This window comes from Chiloscyllium plagiosum, unplaced genomic scaffold (assembly GCF_037043375.1).
Source record: "Chiloscyllium plagiosum isolate Xiang-an unplaced genomic scaffold, Cpla_swu_hap1 HiC_scaffold_17, whole genome shotgun sequence".
NCBI classification, from domain to species: Eukaryota; Metazoa; Chordata; class Chondrichthyes; order Orectolobiformes; family Hemiscylliidae; genus Chiloscyllium; species Chiloscyllium plagiosum.
Window position 1 is genome coordinate 40,367,694 of NW_028270155.1, and position 17,495 is coordinate 40,385,188.

The window sequence follows — 17,495 nt, forward strand, 5'->3', positions numbered from 1 at the left end:
TGCTGAACCCAGACGCGGATTAGTCATGTGACCTACAATTACATGCTCACCACCCCTTGCGTCACGTATGGAGTTGCATCCCCGCCCCTTGCGTCACGTATGGAGTTGCTTCCCCGCCCCCCCATGTCACGTGTAGTGTTACGTCCCCTCCCCTTGTATCACGTGTCGAGTCGCATCCCGCCCCCTTGTGTCACGTGCCGCGTTCCAGACCGTCCCGGAGCAAGATGGCGTCGGGCGGTGGAATTTGCTGAGATCGAGCGGCTTCGGCGAAAAAAGGAAAAGCTGCGCTTCGGGCTATTTGTGCTAATAATGCGAGTGTGAAATGTTTTCCGCTCCGACAGTGTTGATGACAAGACCTGCTCTCTCTATGCGGACGAGGAGTGAGGAGTTGTGCAGCTGCAGTTATCACATACATAAACATTTCTTTAGGACTCCCAGTTCCTGAGTGTTTATCAAACACAAGCTCGGGCTCCGGCTCCGGCTCTGGAGGAAATGGCAGACTCGCAGCATCGGCCCTGTGCCGCCGGCAAACCGCCGCACTCCCAGCCACTGACTCTCTCACGGCTCCGAGAAGAGCACGGAAAGGTAAAGGCCGTAAATAAGCGGCAGCAGCTGCAGCGGCGGCCATTGTGTTAAAATCAGGCGGAAGAACGAGGAGAAGGAGCCTGGGCTGCAGAGGGGTTTTTGTTTCAGGCTCCAGCCTGCGGGCCCAGGTTATGTTTTGGTCAAAGTGTCACCGCCCGGTCTGCCCAGATCCGTTGTCACCTGTTTGCTGGTGGCTCAGACAGACCTCCTCTTCCCCCCCCCCCCGGTGTAGCGGTGTCTGGGCCGGGTTGTGATTCCGATCCCTTTGTTATTTTCATCGATTGAAGGGCAGTCGGTCCAGCTCGGGTAGAAATCTCCCGTCAGCGAAACGGGAATATTTTTTACAAGGTAGAAGAGTATCTGAGCATTTTCTAAATTGGCGAAAAGACAGCAGTGATTGGAAACACGAAATTACTAGATAGTATTCAAGAGTGTTTTTATTTCCGATTTTAAACGTGTGCATTTGCCTTTTAGGGCAGTCGTTTTCCTGAAGTCGAGTTCAAGCTATAAGCTCGGAGATATTTTATTCCTGAAAGATCCAGGGATGGCGAACACTTTTTCCATCATCAGTATACTCTCTTATATATGAGATGAGGTGTATCTAGGAAATAATGAATTAGTCTAATAATTGATCTAAATATGATCACGTTTTTATGGGCGACATTTATTTGCTGCAAAACGATTACGTTAAGCAGGGTTTTATAGCTATCAGAAAAAGCAACAATAGTTGCTGCTGACCTTAAATTTGTACACAGTCTTTATAATTCCTGATATGGTTTCCTGATCTTTTTCATGTGACATTTTCATATTCTCCAAGGCAGCAAATCAGAAATTGTCAAATTGCTGAATTGATTTATTTTTAATTTTTATCTAAAATATTGGGGTGTAGTAATTAGGTAACTTAAATTATATACTTTAAATTTTTTTTAAGGTGTAGGATTTCTTTCAGAATGGGAACGTTGACATTCAGCAAAAATAATGTTAGATTAGATTACTTAACAGTGTGGAAACAGGCCCTTCGGCCTAACAAGTCCACACCGACCCGCCAAAGTGCACCCACCCAGACTCATTCCCCAATGTTTACCCCTGCACCTAACACTTGGTGGAATTTAGCATGGCCAGTTCACCTGACCTGCACTTTTTTGGATTGTGGGAGGAAACCGGAGTACCTGGAGGAAACCCATGCAGACACTGTGAGAATGGGCAAACTCCACACAGTTGCCTGAGGTGGGAATTGAACCCAGGTCTCTGGCGCTGTGAGGCTGCAGTGCTCACCACCATGCCGTTCTCCTTAATGGCTTAAAGTGGGGTTGTGGAGGTGGGATGCTCTTCAGAGGGTTGGTGGAAACTTGGAGTCATAGAGATGTACAGCACGGAAACGACCCTTCAGTCCAACTTGTCCATGCCAACCAGATATCCTAACCCAATCTAGTACAACTTGCCAGAACCTGGTCCCTCCAAACCCTTCCTGTTCATAAACCCATCCAGATGCCTTTTAAATGTTGCAATTATACTAGCCTTCACCACTTCCTCTGGCAGCTCGTTCCATACAAGTAACACCCTCTGCGTGAAAAAAAGTTGCCCCTTACGTCTCTTTTATATCTTTCCTCTCTCACCCTAAACCTACACCCTCTAGTTCTGGATTCCCCCACCCCAGGGAAAAGACTTTGTCTATTTATCCTATCCATGCCCCTCATAATTTTGTAAACCTCTATAAGGTCATCCCTCAACCTCAAACTCTGCAGGGAAAACGGCCCTAGCCTATTCAACCTCTCGCTATAGCTCAAATCCTCCAACCCTGGCAACATGCTTGTAAATTTTTTCAGAACCCTTTCAAGTTTCACAACATCTTTCCGATAGGAAGGAGACCAGAATTGCACGCAATATTCCAACCGTGGCCTAACCAGTCCTGTACAGCTGCAACATGACCTCTCAACTCCTGTACTCAATACTCTGACCAGTAAAGGAAAGCATACCAAATGCCGCCTTCACTACCCTACCTACTTGCGACTCCACTTTCAAGGAGCTATGAATCTGAACTCCAAGGGTCGTTTTGTTCAGCAACACTCCTGAAGACCTTACCATTAAATGTATAAGTCCTGCTAAGATTTGCTTTCCCAAAATGCAGCACCTCACATTTATCTAAATTAAACTCCATCTGCCACTTCTCAACCCATTGGCCCATCTGATCAAGATCCCATTGTAATCAGAGGTAACCTTCTTCACTGAACACTACACTTCCAATTTTGGTATCATTTGCAAACTTACTAACTATACATCTTCTGCTCACATTCAAATCATTTATATAAATGATGAAAAGTAGTGGACCCAGCACTGATCATTGTGGCAACCCACTGGTCACAGGCCTCCAGGCTGAAAAACAACACTCCACCACCAACCTCAGTCTTCTACCTTTGAGCCAGTTCTGTATCCAGATGACTCGTTCTTCCTGTATTCCATGAGATCTTCGAGGAGAAAGTGAGGTCTGCAGACGCTGGAGATCAAAGCTGAAATTTTATTGCTGGAACAGCACAGCAGGTCAGGCAGCATCTAGGGAACAGAAGATTCGACGTTTCGGGCACATGCCCTTCCTCAGGATTCGGGCATGTGCCCGAAACGTCGAATCTTCTGTTCCCTAGATGCTGCCTGACCTGCTGTGCTGTTCCAGCAATAAAATTTCAGCTTCCATGAGATCTAACCTTGCTAAGCAATCTCCCATGGGAAAACCTTGTCGAATGCCATATAGATCACTGATGAGACAGTGAGGTCTGCAGATGTTGGAGATCAGACTTGAGCAGACTTGTTACTGGAAAAGCAGAGCTGGGAAATCGACTTTCCAGGCCGAAGCCCTCCATCTATGTAGATCATGTCTACTGCTCTGCCCTCATCAATCGTGTTTGTTACTACTTCAAAAAAAACTCAAGTTTGTGAGACATGATTGCCCACACACAAAGCCATGTTGACTATCCCTAATCAGTTGACTTGATGCTTACACACTGTAGGGATTCTATAATTCTAAAGAGGCTCCATATGAGTAATTATGGACTTTTTAAAAACTAGTTTTATCTCAAATCAGCATGGTGTCACTTTTTCAGAATAAACTCTGAAGTATGTCATTAGTCATCAGAGGTGTCCCTCCGTGCAGTCCAGTAGAATGCACTGAACTGAAAAAATGTCAAATTCCAAACAGTAATTCCTGGATTTTTGCATTCTGTGCATTTCTGGATTTCAGACATTGCTTTTCATTTCAGAGGAGCAATGACTGTAATTACCAAGTTTGCTGCCATTGCTATTGCAGAAGGACAAAACTAAAAGTTCTCCACTTGAAGTAACATTCAAAATGAAACCGATGAGCTGATAACACAAATAGGAATAAGTATGATCTGATCTGATGGTTATTAGAGATATTGTTGAAAAGTAGATTGGGAACTGAATATTGAAGGTTACGTTCCCCTTAGGAAAGAAAGGAAGCTCTGAAAAGGTGGCTGTGTTAATCATTGGTATCAATACAATAAGGGGTGATGATCTAAGTGCAGGGAATCAGGATATTGATGTGGTTTGGGTAGAAATAAGAAATGATGAAGGCAAGAAGTAACTCTCAAGAGTGGTATGTAAAATAAAAAGCTGCCCTAACCGTAACCCCGTGGTCGTATGGAATATAAATCAAATATTAATGTGAGCTTGCCAAAAAGATAGGGTGATAATTATAACTTACTGCAAAAACTGGAAAAGTTAGATGGCCAAAGGTAGCTGGGATGAATTTGTAGAATAAAAGCAGAATATTCTGGAGAAATTCAACTACTCTTCTGAAATATCATATTCATCTTAATGTTAACTGTTTCTCTCTCTGTGGATGCTGCCAGACCTGCTGGGTTTCTACAGCACTTTGTTTTTATTACAGGAGTTCCAGTTTCAGCAGTAGTTTACTTTTCTTTTAATTTTAATGTTTTGGAGCCAACGAGAGAACTGTCTGGACTACTTTTGGCATTGTGCAACAATGTGCACCAGTCTTCAGTGGAAGATAAAATTGACATCTCAGAAATAATTGTGAATCAGTGAATGGAAATGAAGGAGGAACTCTGGAAAATTAGTCACCAGGGAAGTGGTGCTAGTAATTGGAGCTATGGGCTGACGGTTCTCCAGGACCTTATCGACTTCGTTCTAGGATCTTAAAAGGAGTGACTAGTGAAATAGCTGATACGTTTGTTTTAATTTTCCAGAGTTCCTCAGATTTAAGAAAAATAAAAGCTTATGACATCATTAGTAACACATTGATATAGCTGCAAGATTGCCTCCTCAACAAGAAACAGAACATAGCCAGAAAGGATCATTAAGATGTTACAAGTGTTGCGCCACAGTGCTTGCGGCCTTTAACCTTTTATAATTTATATCAACAACCTGGATTGAAGGAACTGGACGTTTGCTTGCTAAATTTGCTGATCACGTGAAATTGGGTAGGAAAGTAAGTTGTAGAGAAGATGTAAGGAGACTGTCAAGGTATAGACATTTGAAATAAGTAGGTAAAGATCTTGCAAATAAATTATATTGTAGGGAAATGTGAAATTTCCATTTTAGAAGGAAGAATAATAAGTGTCATGTGAATTGTGAGAGGTTAAAGAGCGGAGATAGAGCGAACTGTGTGTCCTAGTACATAAGTTGCAAAAGATTATTATGTAGGTATAACCTAATGGGAATGTTGATTTTAAAAAAATACATATTGTAAGAGAACCAGAATGCAAAATGAGGAAGTTTTTTTTTATGTGGGGTGTTGATGGGACCATCCTGGAGTACTCTGAATAATATTGGTCATCTTATTTTAAAGAAAGCAATTCAAAGATGGTTTACTCGACTAATATCTGGAATAGGTGAGTTGCCTGGGGAGAGGGTGGACAGGTTGCTATTGTATTTCCTATAATTTAGAAAAGCCAGAGGTAATTTGATTCAAATTAAAGATGTTGACAAGGTGGATGCATTGTTTTGTGGAAAATTCTAGAACGAGGGTTACTATTTCTAAATAATGCCTTGCTCATTTAAGGCAGAGAAGAGAATTTTCTTTTGCCCAAGACAATAGGGTAGGTGGGAATGTGAAGTAATTGGAATAGCATGATTGTATCAAATGGTGAAACAGGCTCAAAGGGATGAGTAACCTACCCATCCTCATTCCCATGTTCATTTGCAAGTAAAATCTGGGCTAATGAAAAGTCAACCTGAATGAAGAATCTATTATATTGTCACTCAAATTGTACATGTACTGTATTGTTTCCATTTTCCTTTTTCATTTATACAAAGCGTTGATGTTGAGTGATGTATCCTGACTTAAAACATCAGCCTTTAAGCCAAGGTCATTGTTATGAAAAATGCTGTCAGGCTCCCCCCGCCCCATGTGTTCTATGGGAGATATAAGAAGACAAGTGTTGTGTTGATGCTAAATTGCTCATCATGTCCAGGTTAAGTGGATTAGCTGTGGGAAATGTACAGTTACAGGGAGAGGTTAGGAGGGTGGGACTGGGTGGGATACTGTTCAGATGGTCAGTGTGGGCTGAATGGCTTGTGTCCATACTGTAGGGATTCTGTTCTATTTTCAATGACTAGCCATTTCTATATGACCAGTTAAAGCAATAGTATTATATTTGCACTTGATTAGGTTTTAGGGAGAAGCAATCTCTGTCAATCTTACTGTACTTGTTCCTTTTTGCTAGGAAATTATTTAGAAAATGCAATTTTATGGAAATGTTTTCCATATTTGCTTAATTGCTTTTGAGTGCAAGGTATTTAACTGTAATTTTGATATGTGAATTATCTGCTGTCTGGACCTGAACAGCCATTAGTCAAACCTCCCTGCTTGAATTCTGTGAAAATAGGCAGTTTAACTAAGTTGTTAGAGGTGGATTGTGTTATTAACTAGCTAATTTGTTATTGTAATTTTTAAAAAATGTTTTGTACAATTTATTATTTTTAACATTTATGGCACTATTTTGATGTAGTGATACTGCTCGTCTTATTCTACAGCGACACTAAAAATTGGGCATTTAATGAACTTTTTTTGCAGTTCTGCATATTCATCAATATCGTTTTTAGGATGGATGAGTGGAAGGCATTAACTACTAGTGAGTTATGAGGAATATTGTATTGCTACTGATCTTGTCTTAGAAAAACGTTTTTATGAATGTATTGGATTGACACAAATAAACAAAGTGGAACAGCTCTGAGAGATCTGGGCTCCGAAGAATTAATGACTGGACAGTAAGTCAGTAGGATGAAATGTGGGGAAAGGAGATTATCACTTTGGGAAAAGCAAAGCATTTTTTTCACGGTATTAATTTTTAAAATGATATTCTGATAGATTTGGTTGTTCATTTTCAAGCAGCACAAAGTTCACATGCAGCTGGGATATCATAGTGTGGTGGTCATGTCACTCATCTAGTAATCAATTGTTGTAAAAATTGATCTGGTTCTGTAATATCCATTCGGGAAGGAAATCTGTAATAGCCTGTCTGATCCACATGTTATTTCAGACCCATTGCAATGTAGTTGACTTTTAACCGTCTTCTGAAACGGCCCAGCAAACCAAGATTAATTAGGGAGGTCAATAAATTTTGACTTTGACATTGATGCCTATATCCCAACAAAGAATAGAACAAAATGTAACAAGCAATTCAGGTAAAAGACATTTTGACCTTTGTTGTAAAGGGGCTGGAGTACAAATGCAATTTTGTTCAAGGTGAGGTCGCATTTGAAGTGTTGTGCATAGTTTTGTTACCCTAATCCAAAAAAGCACATATTCACTTTAGGAACAGTACAACAAAGGCTTATTGGATTGATTCCTGAAATGAGTTCTGTAGTGTGAGATTAAGTAGTTTGGAGTTTATACTCTGGAATTTAGAAGAATGAGAGGTGATTTCATTGCAACTTATAAGATTCTTAGTAGGCTTGACAGGATACATGTTGAGAAGTTGTTTCCCCTACCTGGAGTGTCTATAAATGGAGGGCACAGCAAAGACCCAATGTTTAATCACTAAATTATAGAATTGTTATAGTGCAGAAGGAGGCTTTTCATGCTTGTGCTAACTCTTCAACTGAGCATCTCTTCTAGGACTAATTTCTTGGGTTTTTTTTCTCCATAATCAACGCATTATTTCCTTTTAGTAAGCCATCTAATTTTCTTTTGGATGCTCCACCACACTCTCAGGTAATTCATTCCAGACCCTAATCCCTTGATGTGCAAAGTGATTAGGGAAGGAAATCTGTAATCCATAGCCAGTCTGATCTACATGTCATTCCAGACCCAATGCTTTGTGCTTGATTTTTAACTGTCCTCGTATCACTTTTGCTTTAACTAATTACTTTAAATCTGTGCGCTGTCATTTTTGATCCTTTCATGAATGAGAACTTTTTTTTCCTATTTATTCTATCCAGACCCCTCATGATTTAATAAATGCTTGAATTAAATCTCCTCTCAGCTTTCTCTTCAAGGTATACTGTGCCAATTTTTCCTATACATCTCCATTTCTGAAATGCTTCTCCCCAGAATCATTATTTTAAACCTGTTTTGCCCTCCGTCCAGTACGTTTGCATTCTTCTGAAAGTGTGGTGGCTAGAACTTGACGCAGTACTTCAGCTGAGGAGACTACCCTTCACACCAAGGCTTACGTTTCTTCACAAGAATCCCTAGCAAAAAATACATTCAGTGGGAGCGAATGGAAAAATTATTCAACAAATGGAGTCATTTCTGACACCAAGGAAGATGATTGGGATTGTTGAAAGCTATTCATTGAAGCCAAAAGAACATCAATGTAGTGGTTCTTTAGAGAAGCATGTTTGGCATTCCCACCATCAGCTGCATCCTTTCATTTATGATAAGGTCAGTTGTGGGACAGTTTCTTGAAGTGTCCAGCTGATTTCAAAATGTTTTTTAATAATTAACCACCTCAATTCCCTTGACAGCAAGTCTTGAATAACATCCAGTGACACAACTGGCAGACAATGACCATTTCAAACCAAAATCTTCTGACTCCTAAAACAAGTCTCCAAACTGGAGTGTTGAGCTTCCCTTATGGGAAAGTGCCTTTGTGTATGCTCTTGAGTGTCTGCATTTCCCTCCCACCACCATCCGACTTCCACAGGTCTACTTCCTTATGCCCATCACCACTGCCAACTTCTCTTTCTCTGGCAGTTTTCATCGAGGAGTGTCTCAGCACTTTTTCAGTCTTGTAATGAGGTCCCATTTGGAAATGTTCGGGGAAACAATGATCTCAGGTGGAAAGTCAATAACTAAAACTATTGGTAACTGGTTCACCAGTCAAACGAATTGCATTACATCGTAGTCCTTTGTAATTTTGGATATCCTGTTGTGAAACCCCTGGCTCATTTTGCAGGAGCTCATTGAAGTTCACATGTAACACTTGCAAGCCTTTACAGAAGTTCAGTTGTCATAGTTTTGGTCCTAATTACTGACGTGAAGAATAGCAAGATACAAAATAACAAATCAAAAGCAATATTGAGCATTATTTAGCAGGCAACCTGTAAATGGTAGAAATAACAGCTTTCATTAATGTCTTAAAATGTTAACCCCACAGGTAGTCAATTCTCCAAGGGATTTCAGTCTCGAGACAAATTCTGGATGATATACACTTATCAATTAGTAGTTCCCTTCTCTGTGGTCTTTTAGAAATTGCTTAATACCTGTATATAGTTTGTTCCTTCCTTGAAATCGTTCATCACTATCCCCGTTACCCTGAAGGTTTAGCTGTTAAGCTGGAATGATTACCAACCTGTTGCTTTAGTATTGATTGTTATGAATGATTAAGTTGAAGTGCCTTTAGATCCTCTTATTCTACGTGTTGTTTAGTTACGTCTTCCCGCTCAACCTCATGAGTGATGCAGTTCTGATCTTTGTCCATCTAACCCAACAGGATATAGATAGGTTAGGCAACTTAATCCATTATTGATTTCTCTTCTGCTTTTAATGTTAAAACAGAAATGCTTGATATTAATCCTACTCTTCTACTTTGGACAATGATTTCCTTCACAATGGGATCCAACAGGTGTTGGGTTTTATAATTTACTCAAAACTTGTGTTTACAGACACTGGATCTCCTGAAGGGCTATGTACTGCCACCTTTCATCCTGTATATGAATAATTAATTGACGATCAGATTACTGAAGTATGCTGTATGCTGATTGTGGGTGTCATCAGAAATAAAAAGTAAATATAAGTGAAGTTTGTAAAATAATGCAGTATGGATTCTTTGAAAATCAAAAAAAAAATCAAGGAACTAAATTTAGATTTTAGAAAAAAGCCAGTTATTTATATACATTAGAATAGGCGAAAGTGAGGACCATAGATACTGGAAATTAGAGCCGAGTGTGTGGTGCTGGAAAAGCACAGCAGTTCAGGCAGCATCCGAGGAGCAGGAAAATCAATGTTTTGGGAAATTTAAGGACTTTTGCCCGAAATGTCGATTTTCCAGCACCACACTCTAGAAATTACAATAGTTAACTACAGTAATCCATGTGTCAACGTGGATGATAAATGACGCACACGTTTGTATAGGAAGTGACTGTCTGTTGAGAATGCTGTCTGTTTCAGAAGCTATGCTGCACGCTGCTGCCTGAGGAAAGCAGACTCTAAGGCTACATTACTACTAAAACAGGCACAAAGTATATTTGAGTTGATCTTCCTTTGTTGAATCAACTTTGATCAAAACTCTTGGAGAGAAGAGGGCATAAATAATGGGAATCCCCAATTGTCTCAATAACACTGTTCGAGTTCAGGGTAAAAGCTAAAATCCTTCAAATGTAGGACAAACTGTGTCATGAAGTCATTTGTGCCCTGAAGCATTTTTAACAGGAGCAGATGTTCATAGCATGGACTCGTTGATAAATGATTCTAATGACTCAGTTCAACACATATTTCAATTATATGTTCGATTTCTTTGATCATGTATTATTTTCTCCATTTTCTAACAACTAGAAATTTCTGTATGGAATTTTCTGTTGAGGCTACAAAGTGGAAGAAGTGTGTGTGTTTCGAGGAAGCAGTCCATCACTCCCTGCTTCCATTGGGTACACGTTTCTCTCCTTCATCAATCATAATATCAGATGATTGTCAAAAAGTACGTTCATCAGTTTTTGGAGAATCTTTCAACAGACTATCAACGTGAGACCAGTTGATTTATTTTCTCTCTATCAGTGTTGCCAGGGCAAATCTTTTGGAAAAATGAGGATTGCCGATCAAGTCAGAGTCCGGTGGTGGGAAAGCACAGCTGGTCAGGCAGCATCTGAGGAGCAGGATTTCCCCTTCCCCACCTTTTCGCAGATCTAACCTTCCAACTGAGCACCGCTCTCTTGAACTGTCCTACCTGTCCGTTTTCTGTCCGCTTCACCCTTCTCTCCGTCCTATTACCTTCCCCCCACCTTCATCTACCTATGTATTCCCAGCTATTTTCTCTCCAGCCCCACCCCCTCCCATTTATCTCTCTCCTCCTTCGACCACAAGCCTCATTACTGATGAAGGATTTCTGCTTGAAACGTCAATTCTTCTGCTTCTTGGATGCTGCCCTGACCGGCTGTGCTTTTTCAGCACCACAAATCTTCTGGAGTCTTGCGATTGCCCTCGGATGTGTCTCTTTGACCAGATTACCCTCTCTCCTGCATTTTTCCTGTAACTTGGAGCGAACTTGCACCTGCCTTACTGTTGCTGATCATACTGGCTGCATCTTTTTGTCTCTGTGAGATGCCTCTTTTTTTTAATATAAGAACTTGAGAGTCAAAAAGTCTGACCACATTTAGCGTTCTTGATTCTTCTGTTGTTTTCCAGTGTGAAAATTTGCACTTTGCTAGTAACTCTCCACTTGTTCTCTCTTACTACCGCTACCCCTGACTCCCAAACTGTCAGACAGAATTTAAAGCAGATGATGTCACCTTGTTCTTCCCTTTTAACTTGAATTAAAGAGACCGCTACAAACACTATTATATAAAACATCACATTTGTACCATTCTTCCCATGTTATAAAATTGTTTTCTGTCTAATTCAAGATTAATTTATGGGCAATTGAGAAAGAGATTGGAATGTCAAAGGTTGTTAAAGGTTTTTGAGTTTCTAGTCAGAACGATGGATCTGATGCTAGGGAAATAAATGATATATTTCAGTGTAGCAATAGAATAGAAACCAATTTTAAGGATGTAAAAGTTGAAATACTTTTTATTCTCAATGCTGAATGTACACTTTTTAAATTATTTTCAAATTGCAGTCTATCTTAATTTAACAACAAAACTTTGTGATTTCTTACAATAAAACCCGCACACAGGGATCACATCTGAAACACACACCCACACGAGAAGTTGCATTAGGACCTTATTCAAAAGGACTACAACAGATTACACTATCCCTGACCTCAACGAAAGTAAGAACTCATCTCTAGAGTCTTCACCAAGAATGGATAGCCCACAACTTCATCTGCAGATGCCTCGCAAACAAGACAATGTGACGAGGACATGGTAGCCGTGCTGCCATATATAAAAACATCTCGGAACTAACAGCCAGACGTCCCCAACCACTCGGATTCCTGACAGTTCACAAACCAACAGCCACGCTCAGACAACTCACCAGAACAAAAGACCGTATCCCATCATGTGCAAGACGAACATTGATTTACAGGATTCCATGCAATGACTGCATGAAACACCATATAGGACAAACAGGCAGACAACTAGCAATCCACATACACAAACACCAACTAGCCACTAAGTGCCATGACCAGCTGTCCATAGTAGCCATACACACAGATGACACGAACCACAAATTTGACTTGCACAACACAATGATAATAGTACAAGCTAAACATAGGACAGCCAGAGAATTTCTAGAAGCATGGCACTCATCCAAAGGCTCCGTTAACAAACACAGACCTAGACCCAATAGCTACTACAATGAACTCCCGGAATTGGCAACCAGAAGCAGCAGGAACGGAACCAAATAAATTCCAGAAGAGAGAGTACAGCACTTCACAGGAGGGTCCAAAGCACTGGAAATGTCACCTAGATGTCTGCAAATCAACTTCCTAGGTCCATGAACATAGCCACAATCATTTAAATGCTAATGGCTTTGAATTTGGCAATTTGTACTGTCGAAAGTAAAAAAAGTCATTCTTCTGTGTCCACAAAGTTCCATTCCACATCGATTGAGACATTGCTCCAAGCATTAAACTATTATTATCAAACATCCCTGTTGAACCATTTTCCAATGCCGTCAAATATGGAGGTTTCGTTTCACACCTCTTTTCCTATGCTAGCTGTCACTATGGTCATTAACAAAATCCTTACTTCCCTTTTTCTCCCTGATTAAAATACCTCTGGACTTCTCACTTGACCTATATATTGCCAATGATTTTGACACTGGGGGAAAGAATGGGTTTGGCTATCTACTGAAAAACGTAATATAGGATTTTTAATTCTTCAGCGTGACAGCTGACTCAATGCGACATTTATTGTTAGATTCGGAGTCATACAGCATGGAAACAGATCCTCAGTCCAATTCATCCATGCTGATCAGATATACTGGTCTGAATTAGTCCCATTTGCCAGCATTTGGCCTATACCGCTCTAAATACTTTCTAATCATATAAGCCACCAGTTGTCGTTTTGAATGTTGCAATTGTACCAACCTCCACCGCTCTGGCAGCTCATTCCGTTCGTGTACCACTCTGTGTGAAAACCTTACCACTCGGGTCTCTTTTAAATCTTTCTCCTCTCACCTTTAGCCATGCCCTTTAGTTGTGAACTCTCCCACCCTGGGAAAAAAAGGCCTATCTGTGCCCCTCATGATTTTATGAATCTCTATAAGGCCACCCCTCATTCTCTGATACTGCAGGAGAAAGAAACACCAACCTATTCAGTCTCTCCCTATAATTCAAACCCTCCAGTCCAGGCAACATCCTTGTGGATATTTTCTGAACTCTCCATTTTAACAACATCCTTCCTATAGAAGGGTGACCAGATAGGAGGAACATAAAACAATCACCATCACTGTTTGATAAGGAGTGGTGTGTTATCCTCTTGAGCTACTATAGTCTGTGTGGTGAAATTGTCCACACAATCTATTGGATGGGGAATTTTAGAATTTTGATTCAAAATTGCATGTTTATGTCAGGATGGTATATGATTGAGAACGGTATGTGGAAATGATAGTCATAGAATCACAGAGATGTACAACATGGAAATAGACGCTTCAGTCCAACTCAACCAGGCTGATCAGATATCCTAAATTAATCTAGTCCCATTTGCTAGCTTTTGGCCCATATCGCTCTAAACCCTTCCTATGGATCTACCCATCCAGGTGCCTTCTAAATGTTGTAATTTTACCCAACTCGTCCACTGGCAGCTCATTCCATACACGCACCATCCTCTGTGAAAAAGTCACCCCTCTGATCCCTCTTAAATCTTTCCCCTCTCCCCTATGCCATCTAGTTTTGGACTCTCTTACCTTGGGGACAAAACCCTGCCTCTCATGTTTTTATAAACTTCTATAAAGTCACGCCTTGGCCTCCAACACTCCAGGGAAAATAGTTACAGCATATTCAGCCTTTCCCTATAGCTTAAATCCTCCAACCCTGGAAACATCCTTGTAAATCTTTTCTGAATACTTTCAAGTTTCACAACTTTGCTATAACAGGGAGACCAGAACTGAATGCAAAATTTCAAAAATGGCCTAACCAATGTTCCGTACAGCCGCAGCATGACCACCTAACTCCTGTACTCAATGCCCTGACAAATAAAGGCAAGGGTACTAAACACCAACTTCACTATCCTGTCTACTTGTGTTCTCATACCTGCTGCCTTTGCCCTTCTCTTTAGTGGATGTTGTGAATTTGGAAGCTGCAGCAGAAATTCAGCTTTGCTGCTTCATGTGATTCCTGAAGATGAGTAAAAGTTCTGGCCACAGTAAGATTTCTACAATTTGTATTAGTTCTTATGAAAGAGTTAGGGAAAGGACAAGACAAATAGCCCACCGACACTGGGTGTCGAGCCTTCAGCTAATTAATCCTGGGATGAAGCACTGAACATTGTACTAACCACAAAGTTGCATCTTTAGGACAATTGTGTATAGGATAGGGTGAAGAAGGGAAACAAAATTTTCTTGCTGAAGTAGGTTTTAAAATAACTGTTACTATTAATTGCAAAATTGTGGTCCTGCATTGTTTTCTCCTCTATAAATTTTATTTTAGTCACCTGCATTTAGTCTATCCACAAAATCAATAAAAACCTGAATGTACTTAATTTTAATATCAATTCATTTTATCCTCTTGTGATGCTTGGTTTAAATTTCATTCAAGTTACTTATTTCAAAATGATTGAGTGAAATGTAGACTATATATTTATCTCCATTTTATTTGGTCACATACAGTTGATGGTTTGGTGACTTGCAATATTTGTGCATTGAATTGTGGGATGCATGTGTGTTTCCCAACTCTGTACTTAATTCCCATTCTGCTGTATTGCTTTGTGGTAGTGAACACAGGTCAGCTGTTGCTACAGTAAAGAAGGAATACTGCTAATTCACAAGCTGAAGGAAACTGTGGTGGAAACTTGGAAGTATGTTACTTGCCTGTTCCTCTGTGGGCAGAAAAGAACTAGGGGGCAAAATAACGTCAAAGATCTAAATAACTTTACAAGTCAAATCCCTGTCAAATCTCATATCTAATCAATGAATGCGTCTGCTTATTTTAAGTTTAGGACCCTTCCCTCTTCCCTTCAAAATAATAAATGATATAGCAATTTCAAAGAGAAAATTAAGAAGTAAATCTGTTAACTTTGGCAATATCAATCTTTTCAAAACTCAGAATTTGCTTTGTTTTTACCTATGCTATCTCAGCATCATTTCATGAATGTCAAAATTAACAGTACCTGTTGAAATCATACACTGAAGATCTAAACTTCCATCTGTTGTTTTTCCTATATTCTAATTTTAATTCAATTAGATCTTCTGTTCAAGGAAGAAAGAGTGAAATAAAGATATCATTTTTTTCTTGATCTCAAGATGTCCTAAAATGCTTTACTACATTTGTTTTTGAAGCCTTGTAGGATAGACAGGAACCAAATTGTGTACAGCAAAGCCTTACAAACACAATTGAAATAAATGACCTGATCATGGTGCTGGTTGAAGAATAATTGCTGGCCAGGACATTGGGCATACTACTCTGATCTTCAGATCTTCATTATCCAGAGGAGCATCTATACATTTATTCAGTTTTATTTTCTGTTAGAACATCCCTGTGCAAATGAATTAAATAACCACTGTATAAAAATGTCAATGTATAGAAGCACAAATATATAAATTGTCAATGTGTATATATTCCACTTTTGTTTCTTTTAGCTTATTCTTTCATAAGCTTGGAGAATTTTTTAAAATCCAACTTAATTTTTCAAGCAACTAGGTACAGAAGAAAATTCCTATCAGAAAATGCCATTTAATATTCAGCCCATGTCAACCACTCTTTCCTCTTGTGTAAGGTTTGTGAAGAATTGCAGCTCAGGTTGAGGTTTAGGGTGTAGATTTGCTCGCTGAGCTTAGGTTTGATATCCAGACATTTCATTACCTGGCTAGGTAATGAAACGTCTGGATATCAAACCTACAGCTCAGCGTGCAAACCTACACCCTCTTTCCTCTTGTCTTGGATCATAGGAAGTAGTATTGGTATACCAATTTCACTATTTAAACTGTAGATCCGAATAATTGCAAACACAGAACAAGCTATATGTAAGGTTTATATTTGGACTATTGCTCAAATGTGAATGTTTGTCAATTTACATTTTCTTTTGCCTGCAGACCATTTCATAGTGGAAAATCAATGTGAAATGAAATGAGAATTAATTGAGTGGAGGACTTGGACACCAGGAGAGAAACTCTGCCATATAGCGGCCTATTTATGTTTGCTGCCAGTTGCAATTTGTTTTCACAGATGGGAAGCAAAACTGTTTCACAAGGTGATGTATGCTCTGTGCCTCCAGACCTTTTTGCATTATTGCATTGGCTCTGGCAGGGAACTATAAAATAAACAGATGAGACTGAACAAAGGAGAAGTTTGTTTTGGATGTTTTGCTTTTGATTTAAAGCTTACCCCTTCACACTTCTAATCCAAATCTGAAATCCTCTTGGTTGGTGCAGGTAGTCAGCTTGCAGCAATTCACCATAGTCAAATTGGCATAACCAGCACCTGTTGCTGCCACCTCTGTGTTAACAGAACAAAAGCCCATTGAATGATCAACAGCTGTTATGTTGGTTCTGAACTATCCAGGGGGCCAAGTTTAGGGTTTCTGTGTAAGAGTGCAAATGATTCTAAGAATTAGAATAATGTAAGTGACAGATGTGTTGTGTTCTGTTCTGATAGAAATAGAGAAGCTGGCATTGCTGTTTGTTTGTATTTCTAAAGGAGTTCTTTTTTCATTTTGGTTCAGTGTTCAAGTGCAAAATCAGAGTGTAGAGATAGTTGTATAAAGGATGATGAAACTACTTCAATTACAGTCGACGAATTGTTACTGACCTTGAATCTTGGAATTGAGTCTTGTATAAAAGCAGTTAATTTTGCTTTAGCAAGTTCAAAGCATAAAGTATTTCACATTTGTCAGTTTTAGTCACGTCTTTTGAACTGATAGAACCTATTGAAATAATTATGGAGGATGTTTAGCATTTTTTACCATTTATAATGCAAGTTTCATGGCTTAACCCTTCAACTTGTATTTTTAAGTATTTCAAATGTTGTGGTACAGTAATAATTCCTAATGATTTCATGTTTATGATTTGAATCATGTTACAAATGACTTGGTGTATTGTGGTGGGTTTGGGAAATCATAAGGATCACAAGATCATAAGTTTATGTTTTTAAATCTAACAATTAAGTAATGCCATAAAA

The 17,495-nt window shown here is 39.5% G+C and overlaps 1 long non-coding RNA gene across 1 annotated transcript; it reads left to right on the top strand.

Moving 5' to 3' along the window:
* Nucleotides 1-211: 211 nt before the first annotated feature.
* Nucleotides 212-16,659, top strand: LOC148147319 (uncharacterized). The gene is made up of 2 exons (XR_015759947.1): nucleotides 212-585; nucleotides 16,412-16,659. It is a non-coding gene; the product is annotated as an uncharacterized LOC148147319 (long non-coding RNA).
* Nucleotides 16,660-17,495: the final 836 nt, after the last annotated feature.